At 43.3% G+C, this 14,765-nt stretch overlaps 1 long non-coding RNA gene across 1 annotated transcript; it reads right to left on the bottom strand.

Annotated features, from left to right (window-relative positions):
* Positions 1-636: 636 nt before the first annotated feature.
* On the bottom strand, positions 637-12,232 carry LOC114810012. The gene is made up of 3 exons (XR_003757760.2): positions 12,111-12,232; positions 1,390-1,529; positions 637-775 (listed from the first exon to the last, which is right to left on the bottom strand). It is a non-coding gene; the product is annotated as an uncharacterized LOC114810012 (long non-coding RNA).
* Between the last annotated feature and the right edge of the window lie 2,533 nt (positions 12,233-14,765).

The following is a 14,765-nucleotide window of genomic DNA, read 5'->3' as shown; positions in this document are numbered from 1 at the left end:
TACATGCTCTATGCAGAACTATATGGTCTGCCATGCTGCTCAGCACCTTTAGGTGCCCCTCCCTTCTGTGTAACCATGACTTGCTCCCATTATTCACCGCCCCTTCTCCTCCTGACCGCCCCCTCTCCCCAGACCCATAGCACTTAAGCACATTTCGATAATTCATTTATCTCTCTAGACTCTCTAGACTGCTGTGGGCAGGGAATATGTCCATTATATTATGTTGTACTCTGATCACTTAGTACAGTGCTCTGCACACAGTAATCATTCAGTAAATATGACTGATTAATGCAGAAGCAGCATGGTCTAGTAGATCGAGCATGGGCCTTGGAGTCAGAAGGACCTTAGTTCCAATTTTGGCTCTGCCCCTTGTCTGCTGTGTGACTTTGGACAAGTCACAAATTCTCTGGCACTCAGTTCTCACATCACTAAAATGGAGAGAAAGACCGTGAAGCCCCATGTGGGACATGGACTGTGTCCAAACCAATTAGCTTGTATCTACCCCAGTACCTGGTCCATAGTAAGTGCTTAAATGTCATAAAAAAGCTGTTTCAGGGATCTCATTGTTGCAGAAATTGCCTGAGAAGTGATTCAATCAACCTTGATATAGCAGCCAAAAGCAAGGAGGGCAGAGGAAACATTTTAAGGACACAGATACACAAAGCTTCAAACAATGCTACAATCCAGTGAGAACTAGGAGTCAGTTGCTGGAGGGTGCACCAGCATGTCTCCCTGTCGATCAAGAATGGAGTGGTTCTTTTCAATCCAGAGCTTCCTTAAGGAATGAGAGAGAAGGCAGAAAGAGAGAAAAATGGGGCCAGGCCCTCCACACATCAAATCTGACAATACAATTAGTAATGGCCTTATGGTGTGCACAATAGATCTGGGATTGTGGGTCCTGCTTTAGCTCTTTCAGCCCTGTACCTACTCATGGGTGAACTTCACCAGTCATACCTTCTTCAAACGCAAAAGGACAACCCAATATCAAATAGCATATATCAGAAAAAAACAATCACCCTCAGAATGTTTCCCCATAGGCCAAGTCAAGTATAACTGAATTTGATTCACAGTTTCCCATTGGTACTTTGGGTACAGTGTCATTTTTCAAGTTATATTGGCACCTGCAGCTAGGAATCTGTGCAAAAACAGGCACCTAATTCTGACTAATCAGGTTAACATACTCAAATTAAATGTCAAATTCTTTTTTCTTCAATTCTGAAATCGATAAGATTAAAAGTATGGCATATAAGCCAAAACCTGGCCAGTTAATATTAACTCAGAGTTTATTTTCTGGTATCGTCTTCATAAATAGTAATCAATTCTATTTACTGAGCTCTTGTGTGCAGAGCACTATACTAAGTGCTTGGGAAAGTACAAAATAATAGCCACCTTTCAGTCAGGATCAAACCTTGAACATATTTTGATGGTGTCAGAAATAGAGACGAATGAAGGATGTGGTCCGGTGTTCCCTGGGGTTGTAATTATAGAACTTTGGTCTTCTTGTCATTCCCTGCGTTATTCTCAGTATCCTAAAGTTAAGGAACAAAATAATAATAATGTTGGTATTTGTTAAGCGCTTACTATGTGCAGAGCACTGTTCTAAGCGCTGGGGTAAACACAGGGGAATCAGGTTGTCCCACGTGGGGCTCACAGTCTTAATCCCCATTTTACAGATGAGGGAACTGAGGCACAGAGAAGTTAAGTGACTTGCCCACAGTCACACAGCTGACAAGTGGCAGAGCTGGGATTTGAACTCATGAGCCCTGACTCCAAAGCCCGTGCTCTTTCCACTGCGCCATGCTGCTTCTCACAAATGTCCAGTTGTAGCAGGGAAGGGCTGACTCTGCCCAGATTAATAAAATGGGAACACGATTATTTATGAGTGAATTATTCTGTAACCTCATACTGTGATTCCCAAACCACATACATTTTAGCACCATAGATTAAATGGAGCATCTCAAATTACAGCTGATGGCAGTTTTCCACCTGCAACCCTCTATGTAATATTTATAAACTTCGCTCCCCTAGCTCACTTTATCTTCCAAAACATGTCCAAAATAGAACTCCTCATCTTCCCACCTAAATGTTGTCCTCTCCCTGACTCCCATTACCGGAGACTGCACCACTATCTTCCCTATCTCGCAAGCCCAAACCTTGGCATTGAGCCTTTGACTCATCTCTCTCATTTAACACACATATTCAATCTGTCACTAGATTCTGTCAGTTCTACTTCAACAATATTGCTAAAATCCTCTCTTTTCCAAACTACTACTATGTTGATTCAAGTCACCTATCCTAGACCACCATGACTACTGCATCAGTCTTCCTGCTGACCTCCCTCCCTCCTGTTTCTCCCAACTCCAATCCATCTGTACTTCACTCTGCTGCCTGGATCACTTTTCTCAAAAAAAACTGTTCAGTCCATGTTTCCTCACTCCTTAAGACCCTCTGGTGGTTGTCCATCCACCTCCAAACAGAAACACCTTCCATCAGTTTTAAAGCATTCAGTCGCATCTATCTCATCTCATTGATTTCCAACAACCCAGCATGCTCACTTCAGTCCTATAACATCAACCTACTCACCATATCTGGATCTCATTTATTTTGCCGCTGACCCCTCGCCCACAGATGCACAAAGCTTCAGACAATGCTGCAATCCAGTGAGAACTGGGAGTCAGTTGCAAAGATGCACCAGCACTTCTCCCTATCAAGAATGGAGTGGTTCTTTTCAATCCAGAGCTTCCTTAAGGAATGAGAGAAAGGGAAGCAAGAGAAAACTCCCTTCCCTTTCATAACTGACAGAAGACAATCTCCGCCTTCAAATCCTTATTAAAATCACATTTCCTCCAAGAGGCGTCTCCCGATTAAGCCCTCATTTCCCCTTCTCCCTCTCCCTTCTGCATCACCCTTACTCTTTATAAACCCTACCCTCAGCCCCACAGCATTTATAAACATACCCGTGGTGTAGTGGATAGAGCAAGGGCCTGTAGGATATGGATTCTAATACTCGCTCTGCCACATGTCTGCTATGTGACCTTGGGCAAATCACTTCACTGTGCCTCAGTTACCTCACCTGTAAAATGGGGATTGAGACTGTGAGCCCTACTGGGGAGAGGGGCTGTGAACAATCTGATTTGCTTGTATCCACTCCAGCGCTTAGTACAGTGCTTAGCACAAAGTCCTTAACACATACCACAAATATTATCCATAATTTAAACATCTGTCTCTCTCTCTCTAAAAGCTCCCTGTGGGCAGGGAACATGTCTACCATCTCTCTTATATTGTACTCTCCCAAGTGCTTAGCACAGTGCAGTAGGAAGCATCCAATACATACAATTCATTCATTCATTCATTCGACTGATCTTTGCAGTAAATCCACTGCTCCAGAAATAGAGGTCCAGTGATTAAAGCTTGTCTGTGTGATCACTGCCCATCTGTGACATCCAGAAGAGACACATGAAATCCACAGATACTGAATGACCCCAAAAAGTGGACCCTTAGACCAGACTGTAGAATCAACATTGTACTTGGACCTAAAAGAAAGGATAGACCTAGAGGAACTCAAGCAGGACACTTAATTTTTTCTAGGGTATTCATGTTCACCGAGAGGAGTTGGGGAATAGTGGTGGCCAATTTACATTCAGTAGGCCATGTATAATATTTGTAGGGTTAATAACTTTTAAAAGGCACCTGCAGATTGCCTAGGATGACTATACAATAATTTTCTCCCACCAGATTATCTGAATAATTGTTTCAGTTCTCTAAATCACTTGTCCAGTGTAAACTTGGTAAGAAGATTGCTGGTTAACATGGGACCATGGTGTAAGTCAAGCCATTTAAAGGAGACATTTATATAGGAAAGAAATTGAAATCTTTGGAAGGAGCTTAGAAGGATTTCTCCCAGTCCCTTCTGTGGTTGCCTTGATTTGCTCCCTAGTCCCACAGCACTTATGTCTTATGCTGTCAAGTCGTATATATCTGTAATTTATTTATAATTATATCTGACTCCTCTAGACTATATGTTCATTGTGGGCAGGGAACGTATCTACCAACTCTTGTATATTGTACTCTACCAGGCACTTAGTACAGTGCTCAACACAGTAAGCACTCAAATATGATTGATTTTGAAAGACCAAAGACCTCCACAAAAAGAAAATATCACCACAAAACATTAGAAACCATCCCAGCATACCCACTGACCACATGATAGTATGAGAGTCTGGTCTAGTGGCTTTCCTTCAACGAAGGAAGCAAGCAAATCTATTTAGCATTTAGTGTGTACTCAGTGCTTGGTGAAGTACAATATATGAGTTGATAGACATGTTCAAACCTATTTCAACTCTACTCATTTTGGATTCTTTCATCCAAGGTAAGAGACCCAGTTTAGGAATGGGTTAAGATATCATTGGTTCACCTTTCTTTGCACATAGGCAGTATAAGGTCTCTGTGTCCACAATGAGAGTATATGCCAACAGATATGGGAAAGACTTTCCCTTTCCCTTACAAGAACATTATCTCAACACTATTACTTTTAAAAAGACAGAGAAAATCAATCACTCATATTTATTGAGTGCTTACTGGGGGCAGAGCACTGTACCAAGCTCTTGGGAGAGACCACCACGACAGAGTTGATAAACACATTCCCTGCACACAAGAATCTTACAGTCTAGAGGGGGAGGCAGACATTAAAATGATTATGGATAGGTGCACAAGTGTTGTGGGCTGAGGCTGGGGTGAGCAAAGGATTCAAATCCCAGTGCAAGTCTGATGCAGACGGGAAGCAGGATGGCATAGTTAATAGATCATGGGCCTGGGAGTCAGAAAGTCATGGGTTCTAATCCCGGCTCCACCACTTGTGTACTGTGTGACCTTGAGCAAGTCACTTCACTCTTCGGTGCCTCAGTTAGTTCATCCATTAAATGGGGATTGAGACTATGAACTCACATGGGACCAGCACTGTGTCCAACCCCATTTGCCTGGCACATAGTAAGTGCTTAACAAATACCATAATTATTATTAACATTAGAAGGAAGAGGAAGTAGGGAAATGAGGGCATAGCTGACTGCATCTCCATTTCCAGAAATATTTTAGCCACTATTTTTCTGCACCCAGGCTCGGCAACATTAAGGATCAGATGCTTCTTTAATTTGACTTAGACCACTAATTAGACCATTAAATCCATAACAGTATTGCTTCCTGCTCTTCTCCAATAGCTGGTATGCTGTGAAAATTATATATCCCAAACCTATAAACCAGATGGATCAAATATGCCAAAGTACTGGCATTGTATCTAGAAGGCACTCAGTAGATTCTATGATGACATTTGATGATACCAATAGATCTGGACTCTGGCAGCAGTTAAACTAGTTAATTGTTCTGAGAAGGTCACCAAGATCTGAAGCCACAATGACACAGAGTTAGGGTCATGCGAGAGCTGAAGATTGTCAAAAGCAATCCCCACACCAATATGGAAAAGGTCAACCATAATAGAACCAATTTGATTTGACCTATTTTTCCCCAATTATCTTGAAGACAAGAGATACAGAACTGGTGTTAAAATGCACTCCTTGTCCCCTTAGTAATTGCTTCTCACTCAACAAACTGGGAGTATCATCTGAAGTCTGGAAAGCAGTCAGCCAAGAACTATGGTACTTTATTCTAGTAAACTGTGCTCTTGGAGCACATATGCATATTTTTTTCAATTAGGTTATGAAGTTGTGATGTTATGGACTGAAGGTAAGCCTGGAGAAGGCCAAGATTACTTTTTAGGTCTGTACTTGAGAAACATTAGAATATTTTTGTTGATGAGAAGCAGCATGGTCTTCTATAGACCATGCTATCTCTTGATAGCTCTTATGCTATTGAGTCGTCTCCAACCAATAGCGACTCTATGGACATCTCTCCTAGAATGTCCCACTCTCCACCTGCAATCGTTTTGATAGTTTATCTGTGGAGTTTTCTTGGTCAAAATACAAAAGTGGTGTTTACCATTGCCTTCTTCCATGTAGTAAACTTAAATGTCCTCCCTCAACTCTCTCCTTTGCCACCGCTGCCCAGCACTGGTGAGTTTTGACTTTTAGTATATTGCTTTCCACTTGATAGCCACTGTCCAAGCTAGGAATGAAAGGGGCAGGGCTCTGCTTGACTCTCCCTCCCATAGCTGAGAGTGGTAGAGTACTGGAAACTCTCCAGGTGCCGTCCTGAGAGGAGAAGCAGCAGCATAGCCTAGTGGAAAGAGCGAGGGCCTGATTCTAGCTCTGCCAATTGCCTGTTGTGTGATCTTGGGCAAGTCCCTTAACTTCTCTGTGCCTCAGTTCCCTCACTGGTAAAATGGGGATTAAAATATCCATTCACTCTCCTACTTAGACTGCGAGCCTAATGTGGAACAGGGACTGTCCGATCTGATTAACTTGTATTTACCTTAGTTTTAACAGAACAATGCTTGACACATATTGAATACTTAAATACCAATCAAGCAAGCAATCAATGGCATTTACTCAGCCCTTACTCTGTGCAGACCACTGTACTGAAGTCTTGGGAGAGTACAATACAGTTGAATTAGCAGACAGGTTCCCTGACCATAATGAGCTTGTAGTTTAGAGAAGTAATAATAATAATGATAATAGTAATAACAACATACAACAAGCAGGAACTGAAAGTTGTTGCTGAGTTTTGTGTAGTTGATTTCCTTGACAAATTAGAAGAAAGCCAAAACAGGAAGTCCAGTTTTTCCTTCTAGAGGCTAGCAGATGAAGAATGGTGACAACATGACATCAAAAAGATGTATGACTTCCATTCCCTTCTGCATCACCCTGACTCGCTCCCTTTGCTCTTCCCCCCCTCCCTGCCTCACAACACTAATGTATATGTCTGTAATTCTATTTATTTATATTGATGCCTGTTTACTTGTATTGATGTCTGTCCCTCCACCCCCCACAAGACTGTGAGCCCTTTGTGGGCAGAGATTGTCTCTTTATTTGCTGTATTGTACTTTCTAAGTGCTTAGTACAGTGTTCTGCACACAGTACGTGCTCAGTAAATACTACTAAGTGAATGATAGTATCCACCATTCTATGTGCTTGATGATTAAGCCCAAATACATTCCTTCTAACTTCTCGCTTGGCACCAACTGATGAGAGGATCATCAAAAATCAATGGCATTTGAGTGCTTACTCTGTGAAGAGCACTAAGTGCTTGGGAGAGTACAATACAACATAACTGTTAGACATACCCTGTCCAGAAGCCTAGGTTGTAGACGTCTGGTAATGAAATGAGGTGTGTTGCAAAACATCTGTAGGGTAGGGTGTGCCTGGATGACACTAGGACAGTCAGTAGAAATGCTTGAAGGACACAAGCTGCAAACAACAACAGTGAAGGGATGGGAGAGAACAGCTGACAGGCAACAGCAGGTGGCAGATACACCTAGTAAGCAGAGTGGACAAGGGCCACTTTGAGCAATAAGGTGCACAGTACATGAGTCAGAGACAGCTGAAATCCATTTCAGGTTTTTGGTATAGCACTGTAGCCTCAAACCAAGGAAAGAGTGCTTATCATTCAGTCAGTGGTATCTATTGAGTATTATTTGCAGAGCACTGTATTAAAGCTCTTGGAAGAGTACAGTATAACAGAGTTAGCAGAAACAGTCTCCACCCACAATGAGATTACAGTCTAGAGGGGGAGGTAAACATTAATATAATTATAATTTAGAGATGTGTAACGTAATTTCAAGATATGAACAATTGCCTCTTCCACCACTCCCACATCCGCTGTTAAAAGAACATATTTCCTTCAGCAGTAGCATCTTCAGATCCAGGAAGACATCACTTAGTTACTTTCATGTATTAAGAGCTTAGGATATCAAAGGGAGTTCAGGAGGAAAAGAACCTTTGATTCTCTAAATAGAATCACATTAGCTTTGGAAATGATGTTTGCCCTAGGAGAAAACTGCTCATGTGTGCCACTGTTTAATCAGTTAACATAGTAAACAGTTTTTACCCAAAATTTCAAGGATTGGGGAGCAAAATAATATACATAAATGCTATTAATAAATACCACTGCTTGCTAAAAGCAGAGCCTATGGCATACACTGTTGTGAAAGACAAACTGTGCTAGAGGTCCTTATTTTGTAGGTCTTGACCAGTATATTTGACTCATCTGCCTCACACTAATGCCTGCAAACCTGACCATTGAATTAGGAGGCAATCTAGGCTCAGAAGCAGCCCAGGGATATGTTCACATGCAAACCAAATTGTATCTTTGTCCTACAGGTCAAGGTTTAGAAATAGTATGGAAAAAGCCCTTGCCTCCTTCAGTTGGCACCCTGAGTAACTTTCTGATAAGTGATAGTAGTATGGTTTATATATAATAATGATAATAATAATGTTGGTATTTGTTAAGCGCTTACTATGTGCAGAGCACTGTTCTAAGCACTGGGGTAAACATAGGGGAATCAGGTTGTCCCACGTGGGGCTCAAAGTCTTCATCCCCATTGTACAGATGAGAGAACTGAGGCACAGAGAAGTTAAGTGACTTGCCCACAGTCACACAGCTGACAAGTGGCAGAGCTGGGATTTGAACTCATGAGCCCTGACTCCAAAGCCCGTGCTCTTTCCACTGCGCCATATATATTGAGTGCCCATTTTTTAATGTTACTTATGTGCTCACTACATGTTAAGCAGTTTCCTAAGATCTGGGCTTTATACAAGTTAATCTGGCTGGATGCAGTCCCTGTCCCACATGGGGTTCAGAGTCTTAATAGGAGGGAGAAGAGGTATTGAATCCCCATTTTGCAGTTGAGGAAACAGAGAGGTTAAGTGACTTGCCTAGGGTCACCCAGCAGGCAAGTGACAAAGCCAGGATTAGAACCCAGGTTTTCTGGTTCCCAAGCCCATATTTTATCCACTAGACTATATTTCTTCCCAACAGCTTGGTGCACTGTACTATACTAGCAACTTGGGAAGTACAGTATAAAGAAGAGAAATGTGCCCTGCCCACTGGGCATTTACACTCTAACAGGGGAGCCAAAGATTCACACATGGCATCATCAAAATAATAATTGAACATGCGTACATGAATGCATAGGATGGATATAACTGTAAGCATTTAAGAATATATTTGACAGGTAGATAGAAATACCACTAAGGGTAATGTGAAGTTAGTCGGGGAAGACTTACTGGAGGAGGTGGCATTTTAGAAGAGCTTTGACTGTGAAGAACTTGTAATAATAGTAATTGTTATTTAAGTGCTTACTTTGTGCCAGGCACTGTATTAAGCTCTGGGGTGGATACAGTCAAATTAGGTTGGACACAGTCCTTGTCCCACATGGAGCTCACAGTCTCAATCCCCAGTTTACAGATAAGGTAACTGAAGCACAAAGAAGTGAAGTGACTTGCTCAAGGCCACACAGCACATAACTGGTAGAGACAGGATTAGAACCCATTACCTTCTGATCCCCAGGCCCGTGCTCCATTCACTATACCATGATGTTTCCCGATACCCACCCCCATCAAATGCTTATCTAGACCCCTCACCATTTTCAGATGTCACTATATCCAAATTGTACATTCCATCATTTGATCTGATTCTATTACTTGTATATAATTTTTATAGCCATCTGCCCCTCTAGAATGCCAGCATTTTATGGACAGAGACTCAATCTCATGTGTCTACTATCCTTTCCCCAGCACTTAGTACCATGCATTGAATCCAGAGGGTGCTCATTAAATACCATGACAACTGCTGCTTCTGCTAGCGTTTCTATTCTTCTGCATCTCTCCTCACCAATAAGGGGTCCTCGCCTCTTTTCCCCAGCCTCCAAGAAGATCTAGCTCAAATTCAGTCTTGATTTTCATTATTTGGAAAATGAGTTGAAGAGCCATACTGGTGACACAAATCCTTTGAAATCTTATTATTCAGAGCCCATTCTGATTAGCGATGATCTGATATTAGGGTTGAATGACATTTGTAAAACTAGAACATTAATTATTGTAATCAAATGGGATCTTCTCATCCAGAAAGCCAAACAATTTTCAAATGACACTGAAATGGGGATGAATGGATAAAGTGACATTAAAATGCACAGTAGCTACAATATTCAATCATCACTTAGTGATGAAACACAATTCTGCACTGCAACACATTTCCCTCCAAAGAATCTTCTTGCCTTTTTTATTTTATTTGATGGTGTGTTTGCATCAGCCAGCTACACACCCCTGCAGTGGTACATATCCTGCAGAAACTATCTGGGCATGTCACTCCCCTTCTTAAACACCTCCAGTGGTTGCCTATCAACCTCCACTCCAAACAAAAACTCCTCACTCTAGGCTTCAAGGCTCTACATCACCTTGCCCCTTCCTACCTCTCCTCCCTTCTCTCTTTCTACCGCCCACCCCGCACGCTCCGCTCCTCCGCTGCCCACCTCCTCACCGTCCCTCGGTCTCGCCTATCCCGCCGTCGACCCCTGGGCCACATCCTCCCGCGGTCCTGGAACACCCTCCCTCCTCACCTCCGCCAAACTGATTCTTTTCCCCTCTTCAAAACCCTACTTAAAATTCACCTCCTCCAAGAGGCCTTCCCAGACTGAGCTTCCCTTCTCCCTCTACTCCCTCTACCTCCCCCCTTCACCTCTCTGCAGCTAAACCCTCTTTTCCCCCCAGTTTCCCTCTGCTCCTCTCCCTCTCCCTTCCCATCCCCTCAGCACGGTACTCGTCCGCTCAACTGTATATATTTTCATTACCCTATTTATTTTGTTAATGAAATGTACATCACCTTGATTCTATTTAGTTGTCATTGTTTTTATGAGATGTTCTTCCCCTTGACTCTATTTATTGCCCTTGTTCTTGTCTGCCTGTCTCCCCCGATTAGACTGTAAGCCCATCAAACGGCAGGGACTGTCTCTATCTGTTGCCGACTTGTTCATTCCAAGTGCTTAGTACAGTGCTCTGCACATAGTAAGTGCTCAATAAATACTATTGAATGAATGAATGAATACATACCAAATTGTATTGACCCAGAGATCAACATGGCTGAAATTGAACTTCTCACCTTCCCTCCAAAACTCTTCCTCCCATCTCTAATCATCCCTCCTGTCCCAAAGTTCTGAACCCTTGGTATCACTTTTAGTTTGCCACCATCTTTCTGCTCTTACGTTCAATTAATGACATTCATTAAGCACTCACTGTGTGATAAGTATTACTGGTTCTTCCTATTTTTTATGGCATTTTTAAGTGCTTACTAGGACCAGGCAGAGTACTCAGCACTGTATTGCATACTAGCCAGATTAGATAAAGTCCCTATTCCATATAGGGCTCAGAGCCCTAAACTGAGAAGCAGCACGGCTTAGTGGAAAGAGCTCGGGCTTGGGAGTCAGAGGTCATGGGTTCTAATCCCAGCTCCACCACTTGTCAACTGGGTGACTTTGGGCAAGTTACTTAACTTCTCTGGGCCTCAGTTCCCTCATCTGTAAAATGGGGATTAAGACTGTGAGCCCCATATGGGACAACCTGATTACCTTGTATCCCCCCACTGCTTAGAACAGAGCTTGGCACATAGTAAGCACTTAACAAATGCCATTATTATTAAAACACCCATTTTACAGATGAGATAATTGAGGCCCAGAGAAGTAAAATGACTTGACCAAGATCACATAAAAGACAAGTGGTGGAGCCAAGATTAGAACCCAAACTCTTCTAACTCCCAGGCTCATGTTCTATCCATTAGCCCATGCTGCTTCCTCTATAACATGTCCCAGTTCTGCCCCTTCTTCTCTCCTCAGTCACTTGCCTGGTCTAAGCTCTTGTCACAGCACAGTTAGCCTCCTCCGCTGTCTTTCTGCTCCCCATCTCAACCACCATCTGTCCATACTATATACTGTTCCATGGATCAACTTCTTGAGGTGTCTCTAGGCAACCATCTCTCCACACTTCAGAAGTCTCCAATTGTCACAAATACCACCCTCCAGACACACCAACCAGGACCTTCCTGGACCAGGGGAGCCTCAGGGACACATAGTAGATTTCAACTACACCTCCGAACATCAAGGTTACTGTGAAAAGGTTTTTACTTAGATTTACCAACGTGTAAGGGACTGACACACACATACACTCACTCACCCAAGAGTCCAATATCAGTCTGTGGTCAAAGGAGCCTATTCGGCCAATGCTTCTTCTTTCTGCTTCCATATGCTGCTCTCCTGGCTGCTTCATGCTCCACATATCTTCTGTATGCCTCTGTCTCCATACCTCTGTGTGCATCCCACACACCCCCTATTAATTCAAAATGAGCACCATTCAGCTGCCTTAGGCATCACAGCTGTGGCCTACCTGGCAGTCATTGATTGGTCCAGGACTGTTACTGGGTAGAACAGGGAGAGAAAACCCCGCCTCCCTCCATGCTCTGCCCCCACAGCCTCACAATCACCTGCCCTCAAGTAAAGCCCATTAATGCCTCCGCCAGTCTGTTCCTTGTTGTTCACAGAATCACCAACAGTCACTAAGAAGGCAGCTTTAGAGAAGCAGCGTGGCTCAGTGGAAAGAGCATGGGCTTTGGAGTCAGAAGGTCATGAGTTCAAATCCTGGCTCGGCCATTTGTCAGCTGTGTGACTTTGGGCAAGTCACTTAACTTCTCGGTGCCTCAGTTACCTCATCTGTAAAATGGGGATTAAGACTGCGAGGCCCATGTGGGACAACCTGATTCCCTTGTGTCTACCCCAGCGCTTAGAACAGTGCTCGGCACATAGTAAGTGCTTAACAAATACCAACATTATTATTATTAGCTTTTTGTTGGCTAACCATACCAATGACCACCCATCATATTCTGCATCAAGTAGAAACTCCCTCAATTGCCTTCAGATGCTCTACCAGCTTTCCCCATTTTAGGTATTGGCTTCCTTAACCTGATACTCTACAGCTTCCATTTGGGGCACCTTCCAAACTCTAGAAGCAGCATGGCTCAGTGGAAAGAGCATGGGCTTTGGAGTCAGGGCTCATGAGTTTGAATCCCAGATCTGCCACTTGTCAGCTGTGTGACTGTGGGCAAGTCACTTAACTTCTCTGTGCCTCAGTTCCCTTGTCTGTAAAATGGGGATTAGACTGTGAGCCCCACGTGGGACAACCTGATTCCCCTGTGTCTACCCCAGTGCTTAGAACAGTGCTCTGCACATAGTAAGCACTAACAAATACCAACATTATTATTATTATTATTATTAAAGATAGAAGAAAACTTCTAACTTTATCTCACTTCCACCTCTTCTGCCTTTGACTCCCTCTCTCACACTTTTAATAAAAAAAGGGAGTGAGAGAATGAAGGTAAGAAAAGCATCAAAAGGGCCAGAAGGACAGATGATTTCTACTGGTAACTGTAGATGGTGGGGGAGTTCACAGGGCAAGCAGGAGAAAGAAGGAGGGGTGAGGCAGAGCAAAAGTGAGATTGGGGGGAGGAGAGGCTGGTTTACTGCTATCCCTTACCCTGTGGGTTGAGGATAGTAGGTAAGAGGAGGGCCTCTTGGGGGAGAGATTTACTGAGGGGACAGTCTCATTAAATGAGAAAGGGAATTGAGCAAACCAGGAAGAGGCTGAGGATTAAGCTTGCCCTTGGTGGGGGCAGGGGTTCCACAGGCCACCATTTATGGTGAGGGGGGGGATCAGAGGATGGTGGAGTGTGCAGTAAGAGAGTGTTGAAGGTGTTCTGGGCCAGAGGGGAATATCACAGAAATGGGGAGGAGAGTTTGGGAGGAGGAAGAGAACAGGGCAGGATAGACAACCTGATATAGGGTCTTCCCTCAGGGAGATGCGACACTTAGTTCTTTCAACCTTCCCAAAGTACTGAAAGTCACGGAGGCTTTCGAAACTTCTTTTCTGTCCAGGGAAGGGGAGGGAGGAGCAGAGTCCTGTCTCCAGGTGGCACAGGCATTCTAGCCTCCTGAGACATGGGCCTCTGGGAGTCCAGATGGGTGGGGCTCATTAGTTTGTTACTACTGATAATAATCATTGTGGTAATAATAATGTTGGTATTTGTTAAGCACTTACTATGTGCAGAGCAATGTTCTAAGCACTGGGGAGATACAGGGTAAGCAGGTTGTCACATGTGAGGCTCAGAATTAATCCCCATTTTACAGATGAGGTAACTAAGGCACAGAGAAGTTAAGTGACTTGCCCACAGTCACACAGCTGACAAGTGGCAGAGTTGGGATTCGAACCCGTGACCCCTGACTCCCAATCCCGGGCTCTTTCCACTGAGCCACATTGCTTCTCTAATTTGTTGAGCACTTACTGTGTGCACTGTGCTAAGCACTGGTATAGAAACAAGACAATAATAATAATAACTGTGGTATTTGTTAAGCACTTAGTGTCAGGCACTGTACTAAGTGCTGGGATGGATACAAGCAAAGTGGGTTGGATACAGTCCCTGTCCCACATGGGGCTCACACTCTTAATCCCCATTTTACAGATGGGGTAACTGAGTCTCAAAGAAGTGAAATGACTAGCCTAAAGTCACACAGTAGCCATGTCATAGAGTCAGGATTTGAGCCCAGGTCTTTCTGACTCCCATATTCCATCCATTAAGCCACGCTGCAAATACTTTCCAATTTAAAAGTTTTGGTGGCTCAAGTGTTAAATGAACTGGACCTTTTAGGTATTAGATTTTATTTTTCATCATTTTATTAATCATTCCTCTCAATGCAAAAAATTACTTTCTTAGGTTGATATCTTGTGTGAAGTTTAGAAACGTACCAGTCTGGCTAATAACTCCAGTCTTCCAGCCAAATT

This window comes from Ornithorhynchus anatinus, chromosome 1 (assembly GCF_004115215.2).
Source record: "Ornithorhynchus anatinus isolate Pmale09 chromosome 1, mOrnAna1.pri.v4, whole genome shotgun sequence".
NCBI classification, from domain to species: Eukaryota; Metazoa; Chordata; class Mammalia; order Monotremata; family Ornithorhynchidae; genus Ornithorhynchus; species Ornithorhynchus anatinus.
Note: the sequence above shows the minus strand (reverse complement) of the source record. Positions and strands in the feature narration are given on the sequence as shown.